At 45.5% G+C, this 25,486-nt stretch overlaps 2 long non-coding RNA genes across 4 annotated transcripts in view; one reads left to right on the top strand and one right to left on the bottom strand.

The window, feature by feature from the left end:
- Positions 1-25,486, top strand: part of LOC125391809 (uncharacterized) — a 37,773-nt gene that overhangs the window by 5,709 nt on the left and 6,578 nt on the right. For 2 of the 3 annotated variants that reach the window (XR_015737910.1, XR_015001386.2), the window contains exons 3-5: positions 10,510-10,608; positions 13,263-13,475; positions 21,091-24,757. This is a non-coding gene — a long non-coding RNA (uncharacterized LOC125391809). Of the gene's footprint in view, positions 1-10,509; positions 10,609-13,262; positions 13,476-21,090; positions 24,758-25,486 lie in introns of those variants that run through there. The other variant, XR_015737911.1, reaches the window with a different exon arrangement.
- On the bottom strand, positions 2,268-5,576 carry LOC125391810 (uncharacterized). The gene is made up of 2 exons (XR_015001385.2): positions 5,489-5,576; positions 2,268-2,591 (listed from the first exon to the last, which is right to left on the bottom strand). It is a non-coding gene; the product is annotated as an uncharacterized LOC125391810 (long non-coding RNA).

The raw sequence follows: 25,486 nt of genomic DNA, 5'->3' as shown, positions 1-25,486 counted from the left end.
AAACGTGCATGCCAAATGTACCTGCTTATCCCCGCTGGTGATCTGAGCCAGGCCACCTTCTCAGCGCTTCTTTGGCCTAAATGCACCAGAACATTCTCCTCGGGCGTGTGGACTTGAATCGTTACAGGTTCCAGGAAGGCGTCATTACAGGCAGCCAGAGTCAAGGGCGGCAGTGCTGCCTTGGACCGCAGGAGACAGATTCCTGCTGAAGACCTGGGAAGCCAGTTTTCTGGCCAGAGCCTCGAGCAGAGCGGAAGGACAACTTTGGGTTAGACAGAAAGATAGTAGGACTCTCCAAGCTTAGGCCACCTCAAAGCTGGTGTCTTTGAACCCCCACCCCTCTTGTTTTCTTTCTCCTTTACCAGTCTGCATGCCCTGCTGTCTCTTTTGTCTTTCTGCCCTTCCTATGGCCACCCTAGCCACGTCTCTAACCAGAAGACCTCCTCCAATTAGTTTCGGTGTATTTTTTTAAACATTGAAACAGGGTTTCTTGCAGCTTAGGCTGGTTCTGAACTCATTACATAGTTGAGGATGACCTTGAACTTTTGCTCCTCTGGCCTCTGTGCTCCAAGGGCTGGTATGTCCATGGAGTCACATGTAGATATTACGAACTTGAAATGTGGTAGGTCTGAATTAAAATGTGTTATAAAAAGAAAGTAGATATCAGATTTTAGAGTCATAAAAAGAGAGGAGAGGGTGCCTGAACTGGCCTTGTCCCATAGTCACACTGATGAACATCTCGAATATCACCATAGAACCTTTGTCTGGGGATGGATGGAGATAGAGACAGAGACCCACATTGGAGCACTGGATTGAGCTCCCAAGGTCCCGTTGAAGAGCAGAAGGAGGGAGAAGATGAGTAAGGAAGTCAGGACCGCGAGGGGTTGGTCCACCCACTGAGACAGTGTGCCTGTTCTAATGGGAGCTCACCAAATCCAGCTGCTCTGGGACTGAACGAGCATGTGATCAAATGGGACTCTCAAAATGTGGCTGACAATGGGGGCTGACTGAGAAGCCATTGTTAATGGCACTGGGACTTGTTTCTACTTCATGTAGAACAAACATGCAAACTAGGGTGCATGGGACCCTAGTCTATTTGGATACACACCTTCCTAGGCCTGGATGGAGGCAGAAGGGCCTTGGACTTCCCACAGTGCAGAGTACTCTGCTCTCTCTTAAGACTGGAGGGGGAGGGAAGAGGGTGAGTGGGGGAGCGGGAGGGGAATGGGAAGAGGGGAAGAAGTGGAAATTTTTGAATAAAAAAATACACACACACACATCATCTTTGAAAGAGTTGTTTTGTCAGGCAGTAGTGGCACACACCTTTAATCCTAGTACTCGGGAGGCAGAGGCAGGCGGAATTCTCTGCGAGTTCGAGGCCAGGCCAGTCCACAAGAGCTAGTTCCAGGACAGGCTCCAAAGCTACAGAGAACCTTGTCTCAAAAAAGAAACACCCTGTCTCGAAAAACCAAAAAAAAAAAAAAAATAAAAAATAAAAGTTTTAAGTGGGTGTCTTAGAAATTTAAAGTCCCAGGCATTTGTGCTGGACAGGGCTGCTCAGGATCTGAAGACACTCGCCATGTGCATTCATGCTTGTTTACAGGTTTGTTTACAGAACCAATATTCTAGTCCTTTCTGTTTTCCCTTTGCAATATGCCAGAGGTTAAGTGGCTTTTAGAATTTTTCAACTGTTCGTTCCTGGTTCCATCTGTTTTGAATCAGAAAAAAAACAAAGCAAAACTCGATACCACCACCTCCACCGCCAACATCAACAAAAGAAATCCCCCAAGACTTCAAGGCCTTCTTCGGCAAGCTAGGGAGGCACGAGAGGAGGGCTGGGAGCAGTGTGGTGACCTGGAGAGGCGCAGGAGAGCCAGCTATTTCTTAGTAGGCAAAGAGATCTGTCCTTAGGGCTAGGAGGTGACCTAAGTCACATTCCCAGAATGGTCCTGCCAGACACTTTAAGAAAACAAGATAAGAGAATGCGAGCTAGGATCTGGTCCAGGCCAGTCTCGGTGTGGCACTCACATTTTACCACGTTTTACCTGAGCCGGCTTCCTGAAGGGTACAGGCTCCTCAACCTCCAGCCCCCTGACAAACTGCTTTCTGCTCAGGGACAAGGGGAATAACTTAGGAGCTGGGAAAGACCCTAATGATCTGTCTTTCCCAGTTTTCTTAAAGGATTAAAATACCAAACTAGGAGGGAGAAAGAGATTATTAACAAACTGCTTAGCTGGTTTCATTGAATTCTTCCTGGGGATCATGGGTCACAGTTTCATACAATAAAATTTACTGAGAGTTTTATAAACCCAAGGCCCCACCTTCAAATTCCCGGGCTAGGGCAGTGGGATGGGGGAGGTGATGAGTTAAGGCTTGGAACTGACTTGGTTAGGGAGTACAAGAGCCCAGAGTCAGGGTGGAGCTGCCACAGTGCTCCGTGCGGTTGCAGATCCTTCTACTTTCAGGTTGCCTTCTCTCCACCCCATCATCCCTGCATTCCAGAGTCGTGGGCCAGGCCTTTGTCAGCGCCAGTAATCGACTCCAGTGTTGAGCCAGGTGTGTCGAATCGCCAGCTTCTTGAAACTCACATTCTAGTGGAAGTGCAAAGAGTGAATGTTTGCACATTTTAGTGTTATGGTAAAAATAAAACGCTGCAGGTTCCCGAGTGACTGCAGTGAGCAGCGGGCACAAGACCATGGTGGGCCACAAAGGCAGTTGGTTCCAGGCAGGAAGCCATGTGGCGGGTGAGAGACCTGTGTGTGTGGCGGGCAGCCAGTCCCACAAGGAGCTGCAGATGGGGTGTGTGAAAGGCAGAGACCTATTAGGCACGCCATGTAGAGAAAGTGGGTTATGGAGGGGAAAGAGAAAGAGGGGAAGGGGGAAAAGGGAGAGGAGGAGGAGGAGGAGGAAGAGAGAGAGAGAGAGAGAGAGAGAGAGAGAGAGAGAGAGAGAGAGAGAGAAACACAAGGGGGAGGGGAGAAGTGGAGAGAAGGGAGAGAAGCAGAAGCTGCCTCTTTGGGAGAGAGGTGGAAAGGAAGGGACTCAGGTTGGACTGCTTGTGGGGCAAGTGGGCAGGGCTTGTCTCTTAAAGGGACAGGACAGACCATTACACTTAGGAATGTTATGTTATCTATCCATTCTTAAACTATTTAGTGGCCATACTCTTTGGTCTTTGGATTTAGTGACCATACTCTGTGGTCTTTGGTAGCTCTTTGTTGGGTATTATAAAAAATATGAGTAAAGTTAGGACCTTACCCTGGAAGAATCTGTCATAGATTTCAGGAGGCTGAAGTCAAGAGAGCACAATGGAGCATGCATGGTTTATGAAGCGTGAGGCTATCAAAGGCCATTTCCATGTCCAGACATTTTGCTGTCTGGGAAGTTGCTGCTGCCTACCTATCTAGTACTTCAGATGCCTCTCACGTCAGTGAATCTTAAGACCAACGCAGACAGAAGGCATGCATGGATAAAATATTCAGATTCTAGCATTGGTACTGAATAGTTCCCAGTGTTCTTTAGCTAACTCGTACCCAGAGAGAGCATTAAGGCTTTCCAAATCAATTAGACCTCCCTAGCTCCTCTCCCTTATCTCTCTTCAGATCTTATCCATGATATGGAAAAATACATTGGATATTGATTGCCTTCCAGAGGTGTGTATGTTAAGCCAGGCATGGTGGCACATTCCTTTAATTCCACATTTGGGAGGCAGAGATAGGAGGATCTCTGTGAGTTCTGGCTAACCTGGTTTGTATAAAGAGACCCTGCCTCAAAACCAAAACAAAAAGCAAAAAAAAAAAAAAAAATCTCAAACAACCCTTCCTCAAAACAACGACAACAGCAACAACAAACTCAACACCCCAAAACTAAAGGTCTTTGTGGCTGCTGTCTCAGGTCCCATCAGGGTAGGACACTGTCGCCTTGAGGCCTAGTGAAAGGTCAGTTCACCCATCATTTTATGAGTTCTCACAAAAGCATCATTGTAGGAGGAAGCATCGTTGTAGGAGGAACAAACCTGATTCCACCAGCTCTTTCTCTTGCTTCAGTTTGCAATAGCTCCAGTGTGTACTCCACCTTGATTATCTTCACCAGAGGTCAAATCAGTGGTGACCCACCACCCTTAGTCTCTGAACTTGCAAAGTTGTAAACTAAGTAACCCTTTTATTTCTGTAAGTTAGCTGCCTCCGGTATTTTTGTTTTAGTAACACAAGCGGACTAATACATGCATAGCTGCCCTTTTCTTCAAGGTCTTCAAGACAAGATGCTCTGGGATGAACCTGTGTGTTTGTTTTTCTCCCCCCATATAAAAAGGAGGTGGAGTTTATTAAGAGAAAAAATTTAAACTGAGATTTGTGCAAGGGCTAATAGAAATGGACTCCAAGAAAGAAGAAGAGACATCAAAGGGCGTGGGCTTCCCAAAGGTAAGTTGCCTGGGGTTAGGGTTTTGATACTGTCTATTAGTTGCCTGTTTTTGAAAGACACCTGAGTCTCAGTCACTTTGTCTGTGAGATTTAATCTATGGAAAGCCAAGGGCTGTTCTGAATGGCAGGGAAGAGAAGGTGGTGCATCACTAGGGACATACAGGCAGTTTCTAAGAAGCCAAAGAACAAGGCCAGGCTAGTTGTGGGCCTCAGAAGGAGCTGGAACCACAGATACTGAAGATCTCTAACAAGGAAGAGGGTACCGCCTGGGTGCATCTTCCTCCTCTTCCTTCTCCATCCGTACACTGTGTCCTCCTGAGGTATGCTGATATCACTTCAGCTGAAGCTTCCATGGTGGCCTCCATATTGCCAAATCCATAGCTTCCTACATCTGTGGAATATTGTTTTCTCTTCTCTCTCCCTCTCTCTCTCTCTCTCTCTGCTTTGTGTGTGTGTGTGTGTGTGTGTGTGGGACACCTCTCTTCCTTGGTTCTACTCCCATATTTTTGGTTCTTTGTCCTTTAAAACCCTTAACTTCTGGTGCTGGAGGGGTGACTCAGCAGTTAAGAGCACTGGCTGCTCTTCCAGAGGACCTAGGTTCTATTCCCAGAGCCCACATGGCAGCTCACAAGAGTCTATAACTCCAGTTCTAGGGATGTGATGCCCTCGTCTAGCGTTTGTGCACACTAGGCACAAATGTGGTGCACAGATTTCCATGCAGGAGAAACACCCATACACATAAAATAAAAACAAATATTTTTTAAAAAAATATCCCCCTCTTCTTTTCTTTCCTTTTTTTAAAAAATATTTTTAGTATTTTAATTATATGTATGTGTGTGTGGTGGTGGGGTGTTTGCACATGAATGTAAATCAGAGGTGTCAGATCCCCTTGGGCTGGAGTTACAGGCGGTTGTAAACTGCTCAGTGTGGGAGCTGGGAATTGAACTCTGGTCCTCAAGAAGAACAGTATCTCAGTCATCTCTCCAAGCCCCGAAATAAATAAATCTTAAAATCTTTAGCTTTCTTTGAATGACCTTTCAAATTGATGTTCCTGTAATCTCGGTACTTACCTCAGAGTTGAGGTAGAACTGGAAACCTTATGCTGAATTTGGCCCATCCACTGACAAAAGGGCGGATGAAGTGTCTAAAAGACTGAATTCATCTGGTAATAAAAAGTAGATAATTATTGATCCATACTATGACACATGCACTTAGAAGCACGCTAAACTAAAGACTCTATTTGTATGAACCCCAAACGCTATTATTCCATAACATACAAACCTCTAGAGACAGCCTAGACAAAGGACGGTGGCGGAGGATGACAGCTAAAGGGTGGGATGTTCATTTTGGATACCATGAAAATATTCTAAAAGTGGTTAGTTCGGTGGACACACAAATATATCAGATGATACTCCCGAAACATTAACAGCTACTGAAGTGCATTCTTCAAAAAAGGGAATTTCATGATATGTGAAATACTTTTCAACAAAACTTGGTTTGTTTGGGAAATGGCTGAGCAATCCAAGGTACTTGCCACCAAGCCTGACCTCAGTTTCATCACCAGAACCGACTTAGGAAAGAAGAGGAATAACACCCTCAAGTTTGATTTTAATCATCATGCATGTGCCACGGCACACATGTGCACCAGCGCACATACACGATTAAAGGACATTTCAGAGGCCAACGCCAATACTTCCAGCGGTGAGGTGGGATGGACAATAGTCCCAGGAAGGAAGTCTGATGTCCTGGGCCAGGTGAGAATGGGAGATGACGTCTGCTCCTGTTAGCGGGGCAGGACGTCAGGATTGCTTCAGCCACGTACCGTGGCGGGCCGGTCTTGCCTGCCTTAGGAAATAGCCAGCTCTCATTGGAGTAGAATTCTGAGTTCAGTCAAGAGGCTTCCTGCTCCTTCCCTTGGCTTCCCAAACCTCTGCTGTCCACGCCCAACCTTGTCAGTTCCTGGCTGCAAACCTCTCAGGAACCCTCATCTTCACATTCCTCAATGGAATGGGCCTTCCCTCCCCTCTGGCTCTGGCTCCTACGTGTGTCCCCAGTGACACAGGCAGTCTATATTTTCTCAAGTCTTCAAACCCTGGTTGGAATGCTTTTCAGTTCCCCACCTTTCTATCCAGACCCTGACAAGCCTGACCTTCAGGATGGCTCAGATGGCGGCTTCTTCTTGGATCCTGGCACTTTTCCAGGTTGTCCAGCATTCTTCCTTACAGTCCTTCTTTCTTTCCTTCCTCCCACTCTCCTTCCTTTCTCTCTCCTTTCTTTCTTTTAGAGATTTATTTATTTTATGTGTATGAGTAGTTTGCCTCCATGTATGTGTTCCAGGGTGTTGCTTATGCAACACACTGTCTAAGCTACACACGTGGGACCCTTTGCTTTAGTTTTCCTACTTTGTGTTCTTAGGGCAGAATACTTAACTTCTCAATGCCTCAATTGACTCATTTATAAAAGAGGGAAGATGCAATATCTTCTTCATAAATGTGCTATGACATTAAAATGCCAGTGTGATAAAATATATATTATTTAATACAGTATCATATATTGTTACTATTAAAACATATTGAACATATATGTTAAAGTGCTTTGCACAATGTCTCATGGAATTCTAGCATTAAACAAATGAATTTGTTATTAAAGCTTTTCATTTTCAGTTTTTTTGAAACAGGGTCTCATCACTATGTAGCTCTGACTGTCCTGGAATTCACATGTATGCCAGACTGGCCTCAAACTCACAGAGATCCCTGTCTCCTGAGTGCTGAGATTAAAGGTGTGGGCCACCAAACCTGGCAATAGCTGTTACTGCTTGTCCCCAGTAGCCCTTTAAGGCAAAGGCAATCACTAATGCACTATCTAGACTACTACCTGGCCTCTGGCAGGTACTGTATATATATATATCCCCAGATACCTCCTGAGTGTATATATATATATCTTGCGATACAGCGTGTCACAATACTACCGCTAATAAAGAAGGTGTAGTTCTAAGTTTTATTATATATATATATATATATATATATATATATATATATCCCTTATATATATATCTTCAACATTGGCTTCTCCATTGTCTTTCAGGTCATTAAGAGCTTGGTGAAGCAATAGCTCAATGTGGTTTTTAAAAATGAAATGAATTGATTTCGTGTGGAAGGGGGGGTGTATGTGCCACAGCACACACGTGGAGCTCAGAGGACAATTTTCAGGAGTTGGTTTTCTCTGTCAGTCATGTGGCTTCCAGGGATTGAACTCTGATTTAGCAGGCTTGGCAGAAAAGTTCCTTTGTGGCTCCTGAGCTGTCTTGCCAGCCTTCGATACAATTTCTAAATACTTTTCTTCTTAACTAAGGTGGAAGGAGAGAAATGGAATATTCTTAGATCCTCAGCCCTGAACTGTGATCCGGTTCCTAGGAGACTGACTGGAAGTCATTATTTCTTGATAAGAGAGTTTTGGTGCCTCTCTGATTGTTCCTACTGGCCTACTTCCTTGGCTCCATGAGAAGCTTCCTTTTTGCTTTAAGAGCTTCTTCGGTCCACGCCTGGGAACTTTGAAGAGTTTCAAAGACTGTGATGTGTGCAGAAAGAGGAGCCTGGATAGCGCGGGCACAGATCAGCTGAGGTCGTCCCGGGGGACGAAATACAATGAGGCTGTGAACTTTGCTGAAGGGTTGAAGTAGAGGTAGCAATCATCCCTGTCACGCTTCTGCGGGGGCACTTGCAAGTCCTGAGAATGGGGCTCAGTCATCACCCAGGGACTCGGGTGGGTGGAGAGCTAGACCAGATTAAGTCATTGTGACAGTATTTTCTAAAATCAAAACAGAATCAACTATGGCTCAAAAGAATTTTACACACACACACACACACACACACACACACACACACACACACTTTGCAATCTCATTTATGTCAAAAGTCATGCTAGGATTAAAAACAGCAAACTTGGCATGAGGGAATATCCTTATTAGAGAGAAAAAAATCCAGCAAAAATATTCTAGTTCTAGTGCTGGTGGCACGTGACGACTGAAATACCAGTACCTGAGAGGCTGGGGTCAAAGGGTCATTGGAGCTCAGAGTTCAAGACTAGCCTGGGAGCCAAGACAAAACTCTGTCTAGAAAAACAAGCAGCAGACGAACAAAGGGTGTACACTGTGTCACAATACCACCACTAATAAAGAAGGTGTAGTTCTAAGTTTTACTATTATTAAATATTTTATATGTGAAGGTGTTTTGCCTACATGTATGATTGCAACATAATCATGCCTGGTGCCTACAGGGGCCAGAGATATTCCCTGGAACAGGAATTACAAATGGTTCTGAGCTTTCATGTGGGTGCTCAGAATCGAACCTGAGTCCTCCACAAAAGCAGCCAGTGCTCTTAATCACTGAGCCATCTCTCCAGACCCCTAGTTTTTGGCCCAGTGTTTGCACTATTTTGCTTCTTGTTTTTCTAACTGATGTCTAAGAGATCTTAAAGAATTCTGGTTTGCTTTCTCATTCTTTAATGCTCTCCTTTGATGAACAGAATGTTAAGTTTTAATATTTATTTTTATGATTTATAAAACTATAATGAGGGCTTGAGGCACCAAGATTGGTTCTCTCCTTCTAATGCAAGGGTTCTGGTGCAGCAGGCTTATAGTTTTAAGTCATTGTATATTAATTATCGATTTAAGTCATTTGCATATTTGTATGGGATATTTAGGGATAATATTCATGGAGTCTAGCAAACTTAAATCCTATATAGTTCTGTGGAATACAAGTAGGTCAAGAGAAAAACCATCAGAGGCTTAAGCAAGTTAATCTTATTAGTATTATAAGGAAGTAAAAAGGAGTGTGAAAATCTCTATTTGGTAGGACTCAGGTATGATTTGTAGACCTGGAAGTAGATTCCAGCTTGACAGTGGCCTGGCACCTTTTTTTTTTTTTTTTTCCTGAACTCCTTACTGTTTGGCTCAAGCTAAGCCAAAATAAGAGCTTGTATTAGAAGTGATGCTTGGGAGTTTCGCCACTGTTTTCCTGCTTCGGTGGCGCCACACCATGAGCTGCAGAGAGAAGAGAGCTGGCTCTTACCCAGCTCATGGCAGACCTCTTTACAGAGAAATGCGTGCTGTGGGGTTTACGGCTTAAGTCCTGTCCACAGCAGGGTGCTTAGTGGAGGAACACTTCTGCGAGAGTGTAAGCCCTGCAATCACACGCTCCCGTGAGACTCGGACTTTGTGAGAACCCAGTGCCACACCTTGGAGAGTTATAAGAACCGACTGGCCCGTTTCCAGAGCACAGCACATAGATGTTTTCCAAGGAAGACAACCAGTGTTGACAAAAGAGAGAAGGGAATGGAGAAAACGGCAGAAGTGCTGCTTTTTGTATGCGCCCTTGTCTCTGCTTCCAGCTCTTCAAACCCAGGCGTGCTCCTCCTGTTCCCATTCTGCCCCTGTTGAGACAGGTCCTCCTTCTGCACTAGGGCAAGTCCTTTTTCATTTTGTTTGTTCGTTTGTTTGTTTTTTCGAGACAGGGTTTCTCTGTAGCTTTGGAGTTTGTCCTGGAACTAGCTCTTGTAGACCAGGCTGGCCTCGAACTCACAGAGAACTGCCTGCCTCCCGAGTGCTGGGATTAAAGGTGTTCGCCGCCGCCACTCAGCCGAGCAGGTTCTTTTTCATGTGCATAAAAACCAGCCACCTGACTTTAAATCATCCGGCTTCCCAGGTCACTAGCCCCGGCCTGTGTTCTGGAAAAACACCAGTGGGTTTTTGTGATGCTCCAAGTAGACCTTGTGGGCATCCGTGGTGTTAGGAGGGTTTGATCTTTGCATTTTATTCCTCTGCTCCTGCTCTCTGGAAGAGAGCGGGTGGGTCTGTTCTCCACGGCATTGCTGCCCTTTCCTTCTGGGTTCTGCTTTCCATCACCTGTGGTGGTTTGCATAGGAATGGCCCTCACAGGATCATATCTTTGACTGCTTGGTCATCAGGAAGTGGCACTACTTGTTGGGGCTTAGGAAGAGCGGCCTTGTTAGAGGAAATGTATGCTGGGGGTGGGCAGTGGGGTTTTAAATGCTCAAGATGGTCCGGTGTCTTTCTCCTTCCTGTTGCCTGCAGATCCGGATGTGGATCTCTCAGCTCCTCTAGCACAAGTTCTGTCTCTGTGCCACCATGCTTCCTGCCAAGCTGATCATGGACTAATAACCCTCTGAAACAGTAAGTCATCCCCAATTAAATACTTCCCTTTGTAAGAGTCGCAGTGGTCATGATGTCTCTTTGCAGCAATAGAGCTTCAGCTAAGACTTATGGGTTCTGGAGATTAAACTCAGGTAGTCAGACATGTGATGCAAATCCTTAATTCTTGCTAGCCTGTTACTGTTATTACTACTATTATTATGCTGAGATTCTATGTAACCTTGTGCATTAGTTACTTTTGTATTGCTGTGATAAAATCCTATGACCAAGGTAACTTATATAATAAAAATGGGCTTAGGGATCCAGAGAGTTAGAGTCCCTCATGGTGGAGGGAAGGCAGGGTGGCAGGAACAGCTGGGAGCTCACATCTCCAAACACAAGCAGGAGGTGGAGAGTACACTGGGAAGGCATGAGACTTTTGAAACTTTAAAGTCTGCCCCAGTGACTTGCTTCCTTTAAAGTGGCCACACCTCTGAATTCTTCCCAAATAGTCCCACCAACTAGATACAGAATATTCAAACATACGAATTTATGAGAGCTATTCACATTCAATTGACCATCCTGGTCGGCCTGCAGCTCATGGAAATCCACTTACCTCTGCCTTTCAAACTTTGAGATTAAAGGCATGGCCACTATGCCTGGCCCCAGTAATTCTTTTCCTTTATTTTTTATTAAATTTTATTTTATGTGTATGGATCTTTTGTGTGCATATGTGTCTGTGCATCACATTCATGCCTTGTACCCACAGAATCCAGTAAAGAGAATCAGATGACCCTGGAACTGGAGTTACAGATGATTGTGAATTGCCATGTGGATGCTAGGAATTGAACCCAAAGAGCAGCTAGTGCCTTTGACTATTGAGCCATCCCTCTAGTCTCCCCACTTCCTAATAATTCTTAAATTCATGCCTGCAACACCAACATTTCTGGGCTGGTACCCCACACTATCAGTAACTCTCTATTAGATCTAGGTAACCCCAAACTGTCATGCTGCAAGTCAACCGCTAAATCCACCACACCCAGTACTTTCCCATTCCCAGTTGAAATCTGCCCTTCTGTCATTTACTCTTTTCAAAGCTGGGGGTCAGTATATCTGTCTAGATGCCCATTTCAGAGGTCAGGCTTCACACGGTTCTCTTTCTTTTCTTTTATCTAAATGTGATATATCCTAAAGTCTTATTAGCTCTATATCATGATCGTTCTGCTTACCAGCCTTCTCTGTCATCCATGACCTGTTTGCTTTTCCAGATTTGTTTTTATTTTACTTACGTGTATATGTTTGTGAGAGTAAATGCCATGTGTGTGCAGGTGCCCATGAAGTCAAGAGGAGCTGGAGATCCAGGTGGTTGTGCGCTGCCTAATGTGGATTCTGGGAACTGAACTCGGGTCCTCTGGAAGAGCAGGAAGCCTCTCTCTCTCCAGCCCCCATCTGTTTATTTAAATCCAAGCTTTCTCCACGCCGGAGAGTAACTCCAGGTTGCAACTGACAATAACCTTGAAAGCTCACACTTGGTTCTCTTACTTCTCTTCAAATCTTTGAAGACTTTTTATCTCGTCTAGAGTAGAGCTTTGCTCCTAGACAGAGACTCAGAAAGTCCTTTACGATGTAGTCCTGGCTTATTTCTTGGAGTCCACTCCTGCCAGCCCTCCTGTTCAAATGTCCCTTTGTGACCTGCTCCATAGACTGTGAGGTCTTTGGCCCTCTGCTCAGCAGCTTCTCCTTTATTCAGGGTCCCTTGGGACAAGGCTGTCACCTTCCTATGATTTCTCTTTAGAACTGGAACACAATGTATTAGTTTCTCCCCCTCCTTCATGCTGTCCATACTTCTATTATAGCATTCATTGAACTGGTTTTCTTTCTTTTTTTTTTTTTTTCCTGGGATTTCGGTGTGTAATAGCTCTAGCTGTCCTGGAACTAGCTCTTGTAAACCAGGCTGGCCTTGAACTCACAGAGATCCGCCTGCCTCTGCCCCCGAGTGCTTAGATTAAAGGGATTAAAGGCATGCGCCATCACCACCGCTGCCACCACCGCCTGGCTCATTGCATTGTTTTATAAAGTCTTTTCCTTTTTGTCTCCTGCTCTCTTAGGGACTTTTTCTTATCCATTACTGTACTGGAATGTCAATTTGACACCAGCTAGAGTCATCAGAGAGGAGGGAGCCTCAGCTGAGAAAATGCTTCCATAGATCAGGCTGATGGCAAACCAGTAAGGCATTTTATTAATGAGTTATTAATAGGGGAGGGCCCAACCCCCTCTGGGTGGGGTCATCCTTGGCCTGGTGGTCCTAGGTTTTATAAGAAAGTAGACTGAGCAAGCCAAGGGGAACAAGCCAGTAAGCAACACCCCTTCATGGTCTCTGCATCAGCTCCTGCCAACAGGATCCTGCCCTGCTTGAGTTCCTGTCCTGAGCGGTGATAATGGTGATAGAGAAGCATAAGCCAAACAAATCCTTTCCTCCCCAACTTGCCTTGGTCATGGTGTTTTATCACAGCAACAGTAAGCCTAAGTAGCACAATTCCCATATTTCCTCAAAGTGCCTGGTCCACAGAGAACGCTAAGTAAGTATACATTTTAATGCTGCTGCGTCCTCATTTTCTGCTTTTTGACCACACTCTCCGGTCTGACTGAAGGTGTGGACAAAGCCCGCTCATTTTTTTTTTCTTTCTTTTCTCCAGCTGAGCCAGTTCAAATAGGACACAGCAGGCCCTGAGAAGTTGTCATAAGAATGGAAGATCAAGGACTGGGAGAACAAAGGGCACATTGAGCGGGTTCCTGCCGGGCTGACTGGAATTGCACCACCCCCGAGTGCTTGCTCAGAAAATAACAGTCATCCTTTACGGCCTAATCCTGTCTTAGGCTTTCCAAAGTGAAGGCCAGCTGGTGTTAAGGTACTGATGAGTGAGTGCAGGAGTGTGTGTGTGCTGATGAGGACTTTTTGGAAGACATGTCAATCAGTGAATGAGTGTGGCCGCCTTTCGGGGAAACGGTGGGCAGACACTGAAGTCTGAGACATACGTCTTTCATTTGGATTTTGTTACTGTTGTTCATTTATTTGAGACAGAATCTCACTTAGCCCAGACTGGCTTGAAAGTCAACCTATAGCTGAGGATGACCTTGAACTTCTAATCTCCTTGGCTCCTTTTTCTGAATGGAATTACAGACCTCTCCCTCCGCCAAAAGGGGTTAAGACTGCGAGAATCACTCCCAGTTACTAAGTGGGCAGGCGGTAGCATTTGACTCACAGTTCATACCATAGTTCTGACTGTTCGGTGGCCATTTATCGCAACACTAGTGCTTCTGAGATCAGACAGGCCGGGGCTCATTCAGGGTGACATACATTTAGACACCTTGCCATTTAGAATAGCTATATTTGGGATACATGACAGTAGAGGATGCTGATTCCTGATAGGCTAATGGCAGCCTGCACCTACTAATGCTGGAGTAGAACACCGTGACCAGAAGCAACGCGGGGAGCAAAGGGTTTATTTATTTATTTATTTGGTTTTCGAGACAGGGTTTCTCTGTAGCTTTGGAGCCTGTCCTGAAGCTCTTGTAGATCAGGCTGGCCTCGAACTCACAGAGATCCGCCTGCCTCTGCCTCCTGACTCCTGCCTGGCAGAAAGGGTTTATTTTATCTCACAGCTTGTACTCCATCACCCAGGGATGTCAGGGGAGGAACTCAAGCAAGGCCAAAGCCTGGAGATAGGAACTGATTGCTGCAGAGGCCATGGAGGGGTGCTGCTTTGGGGCTTGTTCCTTATGGCTTGCTCAACCTGTTTTCTTATACACACCAGGACCTGTGTAGGGGTGGCGCTGCCCACAATGGGCTGGGTCCTCCTACATCAATCACTAATTAAGAAAATGCCCTCTAGACTTGCCTACAAGTCAATCGTAGGGAGGCACTTTCTCAGCTAAGAACCCTTCTTCCCAGGTTTGTCTTGGTTTATGTCGAGCTGACACAAAGCCAGCAAGCACACCTACTGAGGGTCAAGTGCGGGCCAGACATTCGGCTTCAGCCGGGGTTGGAGACCCTCGCCAGGCATGGGGGGCAGGGCCGCCGGCTTTGCAGATGTTTGCCCAGCTAAAACTCACGCCAGGTGCTTGCCAAGTTCCTGGTTCTGGTTTGTATGCGTACTGCCATAGCAAATGTGTCGTTGCCATGGAAATGGTGTGTGACAGGTTACATTTTATCAGATCTGGGTCAAATTTTCAAATTTGCAGACAAAGAGGACCAAGGAACAGAGCATATCATATCCAGCTGAAAATCATCCCGGCTCAGACAATTCTAAGACAGCAGCTCTCAACCTGAGGGTTGCAGACCCTCTTGGGGGTCAAATATCAAAAGTCCCGAGTATCAGATATTTGCATTATGGTTCATGACAGTAGCACAATTGCTGTTATGAAATAGCAACAAAATATTTTCTGGTTGGGGGTCAGCACAGAAGGAGGAGCTGTATTAAAGGGTTGCAGCATCAGGAAGGCCGAAAACCACTGCTCCGGGATTTGCTGAACTTTCCTGAATTCTTTAACTTTAATTCGTTAGGCGGTTAGTTTCTAAATCTTGAACTTAGCCTCTCACACGTGCTAGGCACGCACTTGAGCACCGAGCACCCCCAGTCCACTTGTACCTTTGCTTTGAGACAGACTCTCACTAGGTTACCTGGCTTCTCTGCACAGCCCAGGGAGACCTTGGCTTTTTTCTTATTCTTTTGCCTCAGCTTTCCAAGTAGCTGGGATTAAACAAACTCGTTCTCTCCTGAGATGGCAGCGATCTCATTCTCCAAGAAGAATTCACCTTTGCACAACACCTGCTGTACTTTCTACATGTGTGTGCGTGCATGTATTCTCAAACTGGTACTCTTCTACACAACTGCACACACCGTAAGGCCTTGGCTTCAATCCCTAGTGCTTCCAGAGAGAGAGAGAGAGAGAGAGAGAGAGAGAGAGAGAGAGAGAGAGAGAGAGTGTGTGTGTGTGTGTGTGTAGGGGGTGGAGGAGTCACTGCAAGGCTAGGCCAGCCTAGGGTACATACATAGGAAGACCCCATTTTGTGTGTTTTTGTTGTTTGGTTCTCTTTTTCTCTCCTTCCCTCCCTCCTTACCCCCCTTTTTCTTCCTTCCTTCCTTCCTTCCTTCCTTCCTTCCTTCCTTCCTTCCTTCCTTCCTTTCTTTTTCTGTTTGTCTTTTGAGACAGGGTTTCTCTGTGTAGTTCTGGCTGTCCTGGAACTCATTTTGTAGACCAGTTTGTCCTCTAACTCAGAGGTCGCCTATCCATGCCTCCCGAGTGTTGGAACTAAAGGTGTGCACCATCACCGCCTGCCTGAAAGACCCTGTTCAGAAGACCCCCCCCCACTCGTTATCTCTTAGCTCTTAGGTGTGCAGTTAAACTTCTAAACCTATCTGTCAGTATTCTGACAGTATTCCTGAGGACTCTATGGAATAATGGGAAAGAGTGGGCAGATCTCCCCATGGAATTAGCCACATTTAATTTGTTTGTTTTGAGATGGGCCTCACTATGTAGCCCTAGCTGGCCTGAAATTTACAGAGCTCCGTCTGCCTCTGTCTCCCCAGCTCTGGGCTTAGCCTGTTACCACACTTCTATACCTGCCCTTCGCGCGCCTCTGTCCAGACAGTTTCTCTCCTCAGAAACCAAAGCTCTCAGGCCCTACATGAGGGTTGCTCAAGACACTCAGCCAAATGCGGATGTGTGTGGCACTGGGGTGGCAGTCGCCTTCTGCAGCTCCAGGGAGCCTAGTACAAGCTCCGCGTCTGTCCTGTCCCCACCATGCCCCACCCTAGCTTCCTCCCTGACCTCGTTAGTTCCCTTTCAAAAACTGGAGTGTGACTGTTACCAGGGCAACCCAGCAGCAGCTGCAACCCCCAACAACAAATTCAGTTGAGGGTGATGCAATTAGGGTGCTGTGGGTTGGAGTGGGGTGGGGGCTGGGGGCTGGTGAGGGAGGTAAGAGAAACAGAAAGACAGAAACATCAGACAAGGAGTAGAGAGCTTGGAGCTGTTAGAGGAGTTGGAGTCTCTGAGCTGAGCTGGGGCCTGACCTGGCCTGCTCTCCTAGACCTGCCTTCCTGCCTTGGCAACCCACCAGCACCCGCATGGGGACAGCTTCCATGCTGTATTAGATAGTTCCTTCTTGGCTTCCCTCTGATTTCCTAAGCATTCTAGGGTAACTGTTTGGCTGGGGGGCTTCACTCCAGCCCCTGGCATAAGCCCCCTCCCCTGGGAGTTGCCTCCGTCCAAACTCCATCTCCTAAAAAGAAAGAGCACCAAACAGTGACCCTATCCAGGGAGGGTCAGGAAGGCTTGCCAAATGGTAACCCCTCCCCAGAGAAGGTCAAGATCACTCCCATAGGCTATTTAAACTGCCCCCCCCCCCCATAGAATGATACGTGGTCTCCCTTTTCCTCTCTTCCCCTCTCCATGCTTTCCCAGGGCCACCCCGGAGCATTTATTAAACATGGGCATCTTTTATTCAGTCTGATTTGGTTTGACTGGGATTATTTGCGTCAGCAGAGAGGCTTGTTTAAGAGAAATATCTAACATTAACCTGTGCTTGCGGAGCCCTTGGCAGCTTGGGTCTGTCTCTGAGCTTGCTTCCTTCAGGCCTGAGTGTCTAAACAATAGCTCCCACGTGACTTTCAACTCTCCTTGTGTCCTCAGACAAAGTGAAGGCCTTCATTGCACACTGTTGGACAACAGGAAGGAGAGCCTATGTCTCAGGGTAGCAGTGGCTGAAGGCCTTTACGCAAACTTTCCAGTTTCTTCTTCCTCTTCCTCCTCTGCTTCTCCTCCTTCCCCTCCCTCCTCCTTCTTTTCCTCCTCCTCCTCCTCTTCTTCATTTTGTTATATTTTATTAGGTTTTATTTTGAGACAGGTTCTTATTACACAACTCAAGCTTCTCTGAAACCCACTATGTAGCCCAAGCTGGCCTAAAATTTATGGCAATCTTCCTGCCTCAGCTTTCCAAGCACTGGAATTTCAGATATGAGTCATTATATCTGGCTCTTAGATCTCAGAGATTTCCTGATGTATTGATGTGAGGAAACATATTCTACATCTGGAACACAGATTTGAACCGTGATTCCTCCCATTTATGTTAAGATCCACACTTGCTCATATTAAACAACTGGACAGCCCAGAAACAAGGAAAAGGGGCCCCAATTCTGCAGCTTAGAGACAACCTCTCTGGCATCTTGGTGAATTTTCTTTGCTCTTTTTTTTCAGTGTCTATTCCATCTGTTTTTTCTCTATCATTACCCATGACATACGGCATCTATTATTTGATAATCGATCCATTGGCATTCCCTTATGAGTATTTCTCATAAGAATCATCTTCGAAAGCAGAGCTAACATCTCACGAACTGTAGACATTTGCCTTACAAGACTCAGGCAAGCTTCTTATCTAGAATTAGTTACTAGTTAGCACTGAGAAGAGTTGCATCCTCACTCACACCTCACTGACCCATACATCAGGAAGGCAGTGGGAACAGGCACCCCCTATTGAGGAGCAGACTCCCCAGTTGAGATCTGTAGGCACAGTGCGGAACAGGATACCTGGGGGGATAGGTGGGCACAAAAGAATGCTCTGTATCTTCTCATTGTCTGTCTAGATCTGTCCCCATCCTTGACCAGGAAGCTTCTTGTCAGAGAGAGTATCAGCTAGTTACCTGACAATTGGTACCAAGGCCTAAAACTATGTGGGCGTATGAATTATTTGCTTTGGAGACAAGGTCCTTCTATGTAGCCCTGGATGGCCTGGAACTCACTATGTAGACTAGACTGACCTAGGACTCATAGAGCCATGCCCACCTCTGCCTCCTAAGTGCATGTGTTCCATACCTGGTTTAGACATACTTTTGATACTAAAGAAAACAAATGGTTCAACATGAGCTCTACAAAATCCCAAACCGAATCAGACAAGAAATTGTGTCAGTATTCCCGAGAGGTCCAATATCCTTCCACATCATCACATATTTTCCCAACTCCCTGGGTTGCGCTTGATCTTACATAAGCTCTGTCGAGCCCTTTCTACAGAGCTGTGTGGCCAGCCCAATCCGAAGGCCACTCCTACAGCAGTGTGCTGCCCAGTTCCCAGAGGCAGATTTCTTAGGGATAGCACCAAGCGGAAGAGTGGGGGTATTAGTGAGAAGACTGACCGCTGGCTGTTCTGAAGGAAAGGGCTCAAGAGTCAGGTATCTCAGATTTGGGGTTCAGCAGCTGGGTCCAGTCTGGGAGGACTGGGAGTATTTCAAACAGGAAAGAGGTGACAAGAAAAATGAGATTAAAGGTGAGGGAACAGGAGCAGTGCTGACTAACCCAACAATGTAGTCCATTGATTGTAGATTGTAGTGATATCTTGTTTATACAAATAATTGCCTGAAGATCAGAGGGCAGAGCTAGCCACTACCTAACCATAGAGGTCAGGAGGTCTGTACAGACAGACAGGAAGTGATATGGCTGAGAGAGGAAGTGATAAGGAGGGTGGGAGAAAACAGAAACTCAGTCTCCTTTGGGCTGGGAAGTTGAGAGATAAGGTGCTGTAGTTTTGCTCCTCCATCTCTCTGATCTCTCAGCATTTTCCCCAATATCTGACTCTGGGCTTTTATTATTAAGACCTATTAGAACTCATGCTATAGTAGATCATCCAATAAACAATGAAACTCTTGGGTTTTGATAATTAGGATTTAATAATGGTCAAAGACCATCCCATGGGTTGCCTGAGGCAGAAGCAAGAAAGATCAGAAAGAATAGACAGTAAAGGGTCCCTTCCCCTTGGTTAGTTAGGGCCTGGTGACTTTTAGTTGTAGGCACCTCAACAGGTTCTGAATGGGCAAAGAGAAAGACAGAAAGGACATCAAAGAAACAGAGCAAGATGGGGAACTAGAAGAGAATAAGAAAAGCGAGAAAGCTTCCACTCACGATGTGCATTAAATGTCTGCTGTGTTTTAGGTCTTTGCAAAGAACTCAGAGCATAGAACGGGAGCCTAGGCTCTGCTTTCAGTGCGGGATGCAGCAGAAAACTTGTTCCTCGGATTCTTGCCCACGTGATGGTTTCTTAAAAAAAAAACCCATAGATATCTGGATGATGTTAGCCTTAGTACTGTTGGGAGAGGGCAGCATGCAGGTTTGATATGTCTGTAGGGCTGGCTCCTGGATGTCATTCCTTTATTACCGCCTGCCTTCAGGAGGATAGGCAGCATATCTCTATCTTTAGATGTACAGAAAAGCAAAACAATTACAGTGAAGTACCAGGTTCATAGGAGAGGCTAAGATTATTGAACAATGGACTAAAGCTAGAGGTAGGGAAATCTCCCAAGGAACTATGTATGTACACAGGTACAAAAGGTCCCTTTAAGAGACAAGCTCCGCCCTCTCTCTCTCTCTCTCTCTCTCTCTCTCTCTCTCTCTCTCTCTTCTCCTGCTGTTCTTCTAAAGAGGCAGGCTGATCCTTGCCTCTTCTTCCTTTCTCTCTGTATGTCTCTTTCCTTCCCCTTTCCCCTTCCCCCAATAAAATCCTCACTTAAGCTCTGCCTACAGGTATATTTGTCTCTCACCTGCCACACGGTTCCTTGACCCGCCAAGGCCTCTCACATGCCATTTTACACCACAAACAATGAATACATGGTTCATGATTGATAGATACATCATTTATGTGGTACATGACTGTACCAAATTCTTTGAGAAGGAAACTACACTACTATAGACAGACAGGCTGTATATGATGATCACACCCTGGATTTATGCCGCACAGCAGCTTTGAATGCTTGGAACAGAGTTGGAGAAGTTGAAAAGAAAATTGAGTCATTTACTAAAGTTTTACAAGGCCCAAAGGAAGCCTTTATGGATTTATTACAAAGATTGACATTAGCAGTAAACAGAATGATAGCAAACTAGACAAATAACAATTAAATCTCTGTCATTTAAAAATGCCAATTCACCATGCAAAAGATAATTAGGCCATTAAAGGCAAGGTTAGCACATTTGGAGGAATGAATCCGAGATAGAATTAATACTGAATCTCATGAACATGATGATGCATGGATAGGAGAGTGTTGAGGAAAAATCAAAATGTCAAATGTTATAATTGTGGCCAACAAGGTCACCTTAAAAGGGATGGTAGACAGGGCATTCCTAGCAACAATTTTTTTCTTAAGAATAATCCATTTAGAATGCCCCTCCTGGATTGTGTGAAAGGTGGGCCATGAGACTCAGAAATGGGAATGTTTAACTTTGTGATAGAGTATAGTCATAGGAAGTTTTCTAGTGACTTTCTTTTGACGAATATCTATTGATCATCATCAACCATATGTTAGATCTGAGCTAGAAGCTGCAGGATTTATGAAATGTTATCTTTCATAGAGAGCAGGAAGTAGCTGGGGGCACGCTACACAGAGAGATCAAAAGTCAGTAAGGGTCCAAGTGAAGAAGCTATCATAAGGGTCTGAAGAGACAACAACTCAGTGGTCAAGAGCACTTGTTCTCTTACAGAGGACCAGATGCAGTCTCCGGTACCCACATGGCAGCTCATAGACAACTGTAATTCCAGTTCCAAGAGATCTGATGCCCTCTTCCAGCCTCTGAAGACATAGGCTTGCACATGGTCAAATTAATGCAGACAAAACACCAATTCACATAAAATAAAAATAAAATAAATCTTTAAAACAAAAGAAACTGTTACAAGAAAGGACATGAATGGGAAGATGACCTTCCGGGCCTTGAGTCTTGGGACACAGAGTGCTGTGAGTTTGGGCAGGGTGAGAACATGCGAGGCTGGCATGGGCTGGGAAGGTTTTGAGAAACAGGAGAAACATAAGCCAATCTGGAACATGGTTAGGATTTCAAGAGGCAGAGAAGACAAGAGACTGTCAATGGCAAGCAAAATAAAACAAACAGAAAACCCAGCTGTGGAGTAAGAGAAACATGGGCGAGGGTGGTGATCCAGCTAGTCTATGCAAAGGAATCTTGGGAGGTAAGGCTGGAAAAGATGGTGCATTCAGGTTCGGGAAAGTGCCTTAGATTCCATTACAGGTAACATCTCCTTCATTATGAATTCCGAGACCCTCATGTTTGCTCCCTGGCTTGGCTCTACAGCGAGCCTGCATTTTTAAAATGCTACTATTTAGCATTTGTATACAGCCTGCATGTGTTTCTTTGCTGTATGTATGTGTCATGCCCATACGGTGCCCTAAGCAAAATTGCACATTCTATAGGGCAGAAAACTTGGGGTTATGAAAACCGACATGACAGAGTGGAGGCAGACTACCTTAGAGCCTGGAAGGTAAGGAAGATTGAAGACTATCCACTGAGAAGTTAGGAGCTTGTTCTGACCGCCTGAAGGAAGTCCCAGTCACGACCCTGTCACTACCTCAAAGCTAGTCAGGACTGTTTTTCATGTGCTGGATGTCTGGACCTCTAGGGACTAGATTTGGTATCATCTCCCATCTATTAATACGGGGCCCTCAAATAGAGGAAGAAGAGACACACTTCTGCTGGAGACTCTAGGTGTTCCAGTTTTACATTCTTTGGGTTTTTTTCCTGATCAAGTGGGGTTTTGTTGCTGTTGTTTGTCTTGTTTGTTTGTTTTTAGAAGAATCACATATAGTACAGACTGGTTTCAAACTTGGTGTGTAGCTAAGGACAAACTTGAATTCCTGATTGATTCCCTCTTTCTTCCTTTTTCTTTCTTTCTTTCTTTCTTTCTTCCTTCCTTCCTTCCTTCCTTCCTTCCTTCCTTCCTTCCTTCCTTTCTTTCTTTCTTTCTTTCTTTCTTCCTTTCTCTCTCTCTCTCTCTCTCTCTCTCTCTCTCTCTCTCTCTCTCTCTCTTTTCTTTCCTTCCTTCCTTGCTTCCTTGTTTTTGTTTTTTGAGATAAGGTTTCTCAAACAGTCCTGCCTGTTCTGGAACTCGCTTTGTAAACCAGGCTGGCCTCAACCTCACAAGATCCGCCTGCCTCTGCCTCCCGAGTGCTGGGATTAAAGGTGTGTGCCACCACCGCCCAGCTCACTTTTTCTTTTTTTATATGTCAGGCTGACCTTGAACACACAGATTCTCCTGCCTCAGCCTCAGAAAGTGCTGGGATTAAAAATGTGCACCACCATGCCTGACTTTGTTTCCGTACTTTCTTTTTTTTCCCCTTGAGACAGGGCTTATTTGCATAGCCCTGGTAGTCCTGGAACTAGTTCTGTAGACAAGGCTGGCCTTGAAATCACAGAAGTCTGCCTACCTTTGCCTCCCTGAGAGAACTGGGATTAAAGATGCACATCACTGCCTGGCTGTTTCTATTTCTTAAGTGCTGGAATTACACACCCAATTAGACGTGGTGTCAGGGCTTTGTGCCTGCTAGGCAAACATTCTTTCAAGGGAATTGCAGCCCAGCCTGATTAACCCACCCTTCCTTTCTTCCTTCCTCCCTCCCTCCCTTCCTTCCTTTCTCCTTCTCTCCCTCCCTTCCTTCTCTCTTTCCTTTTGTCTTTTAAAAATTTATTTTAGGGGGCTGGAGAGATAGCTCAGAGGTTAAGAGCATTGCCTGCTTTTCCAAAGGTCCTGAGATCAATTCCCAGCAACCACATGGTGGCTCACAACCATCTGTAATGGGGTCTGGTGCCCTCTTTCTGGCCTGCAGGCATACATGCAGACAAAATATTGTATACATAATAAATAAATAAATATTTAAAAGAATAAAGATTTATTTTATTCTTCATGTGTATGAGTATCTTAGAGCGGAGGGGTTGCCTACTGAGGTCAGAAGAGGACGACAAGTCCTGTGGAGTTGGAATCACAGGCAGTGTGAGCCGTCTTATGTGGGTGCTGGGATCCAAACTATGGTTCTTTGGAAGAGAAACTAAGGCTTTCAAATGGTGATCCATCTCTCCAGTCCCTCATCAAGCGTCTTGACATCTCCAAACCAACCAAATCTCGCTCTTTAAAGAGAGCCCTGCCATGTATCCCGTATTCCTCTGATTGTCTAGCATCCCATGTCTTTTTTTTTTTTTTCTACCTGTTCTCATCTTTGACCCCAGGAGGAAATCAACCAGGAGCCTTGGAAATCAGGTGACTAAGGGCAGGAGACCAGCCCTGTGCAGAGCAAACAAGGGCTGCCTGTGTGTTTGCTTTGGTTTAAAGAGTTACTGGGGATCCTATACTAACCTTTAGTTCTGCAGGGAGCTTTGCTTCCCTTGTAAAGAGCTGGTGGAAAGGAACAGTTTCCTCACGTGACTCGTGAGGAAAAATTGCCCCGACCTTCTCCTCTGTGGTCAGCAAGTGTGGCAACAACACCAGGGTCATGGGCCCCAGTCACGTGTCAGGACAGTGGCCGCTCGGGACTATCTATGTTCTTTTCCAACTTAGAGCATCGCCTTTTAGCTCAGCATCCTTTCGAGTCATATTCTTTGATGACCCCAACCACTCTTCTCATGGGTATCTGCACCCAGACATGACTAGAGCCCTTCATGGCAGGACATGCACACAGTGGTCTCATTGACCTGTTGTCCCTTGCCTTGGTCTCACAGGTGCCTCTTGACATGGTTCTCTTGGGAGAAAAGAGAATAATGAGGATGAGGGTGAATCTAAGTAAGAGGTCTTTTGTTGTGGTTCCTAGAAGAAATAAAAGGGCAAGATATCCACCCCCCTCCCACTTTTCTTTAAGAGGAGCCCTCTCATCTTACCAGGTGTCTGTGGCTGGGAGTTTCACTGACTCTCAAGGCCCTGCAGATGTGGACCACATCTGGTCTGTTCCTTTCCCTCACATCCACGCGCAGACCTTGTAACCAGTTGCCTCCTCTGGCCTCTGCTCATTGTATTCCTTTCTGCTGATAAGTCTCTCCCTTCTCCCGTATCTAGTCAAAGCTTCCTGTCCCTTGAGGTCGGCACAAACCTCCCACCTCTCTCCAGAATGTCTCTCCAGAATGTTCCTCACATTTAGTACTAGCTCTGCTCTTGTTTTATGTGGGTCAGTTTGGCTTTCCCATATAGTGTTCAAATTCTAGGAAGACAGAGGCCCCACAGAATCCTCCGCGAGTGTTCCCCCAACCCCGAAGACAGCCTTCATTTCCTGTGCTCGCGCTTACGTCGTTCTTTCGGTCACTTCTGAAGGACTCTGAGCCCGCTGAATGAAGACAGAGACCCATGCATGCTGGCTGCCTGGCTGATTTATTTATAACTTATATTAAAAAGAAGAAAATAATAAGCAAAATGAAAAAAGACTGAGTATGATCTTTATTCTGGGTCTTTGGAAATGCGCACATCTAAATCTAACAAAGCCTTTACATGCGTTTCTGTCATTTAACTGCCTGCCAAGGGACTCAGACTCGAGCCTCTGTTGGGCTCAAGAATCAGTAGCACCTAACTGGGGCTGGAGAGATGGCTTAGTAGTTAAAAACACTCACAGACTTATAGAAGACCCAGGTTCGGTTCCCAACACCCACATGTGGCTTACAACCACCTGTAACTTCTGTTCCAGGAGAGTTGATGCTCGCTTCTTACCTTTACAGGCTCCTGAGTGTCTGCGGCGAACATTCACACACTCAGGAATACAAACATAAAATAATATATATATATATATATTTTCTGTTTTTTGAGATAGGGTCTCACTAGCCTTAGCTGTCCTGGACTCTGTAGACCAGGCTAGCCTCGAACTCACAGAAATCAACCTGCCTTACATACAGAGATCCCAAGTAAGTGCTGGATTTAAAAGTATGTGTCACCATACCCAGCTAAAATAAACACCTTATACCGTAATAAAAAGAAAGAAAGAAAAAGAAAGAAAGAAAGGAGGAAGGAAGGAAGGAATGAAGAAAGGAAGGAAAAAAGGAAGAACATCTCACTATGTGGATCTTAAAGGATCTGAGGCCTTGTCCCTGGAGAAAAGTCTGGGAAATACTTCAGAGT

This window comes from Myodes glareolus, chromosome 5 (assembly GCF_982192425.1).
Source record: "Myodes glareolus chromosome 5, mMyoGla1.1, whole genome shotgun sequence".
Classification (NCBI taxonomy): domain Eukaryota; kingdom Metazoa; phylum Chordata; class Mammalia; order Rodentia; family Cricetidae; genus Myodes; species Myodes glareolus.
This window is presented reverse-complemented; position numbering and strand designations above follow the sequence as displayed.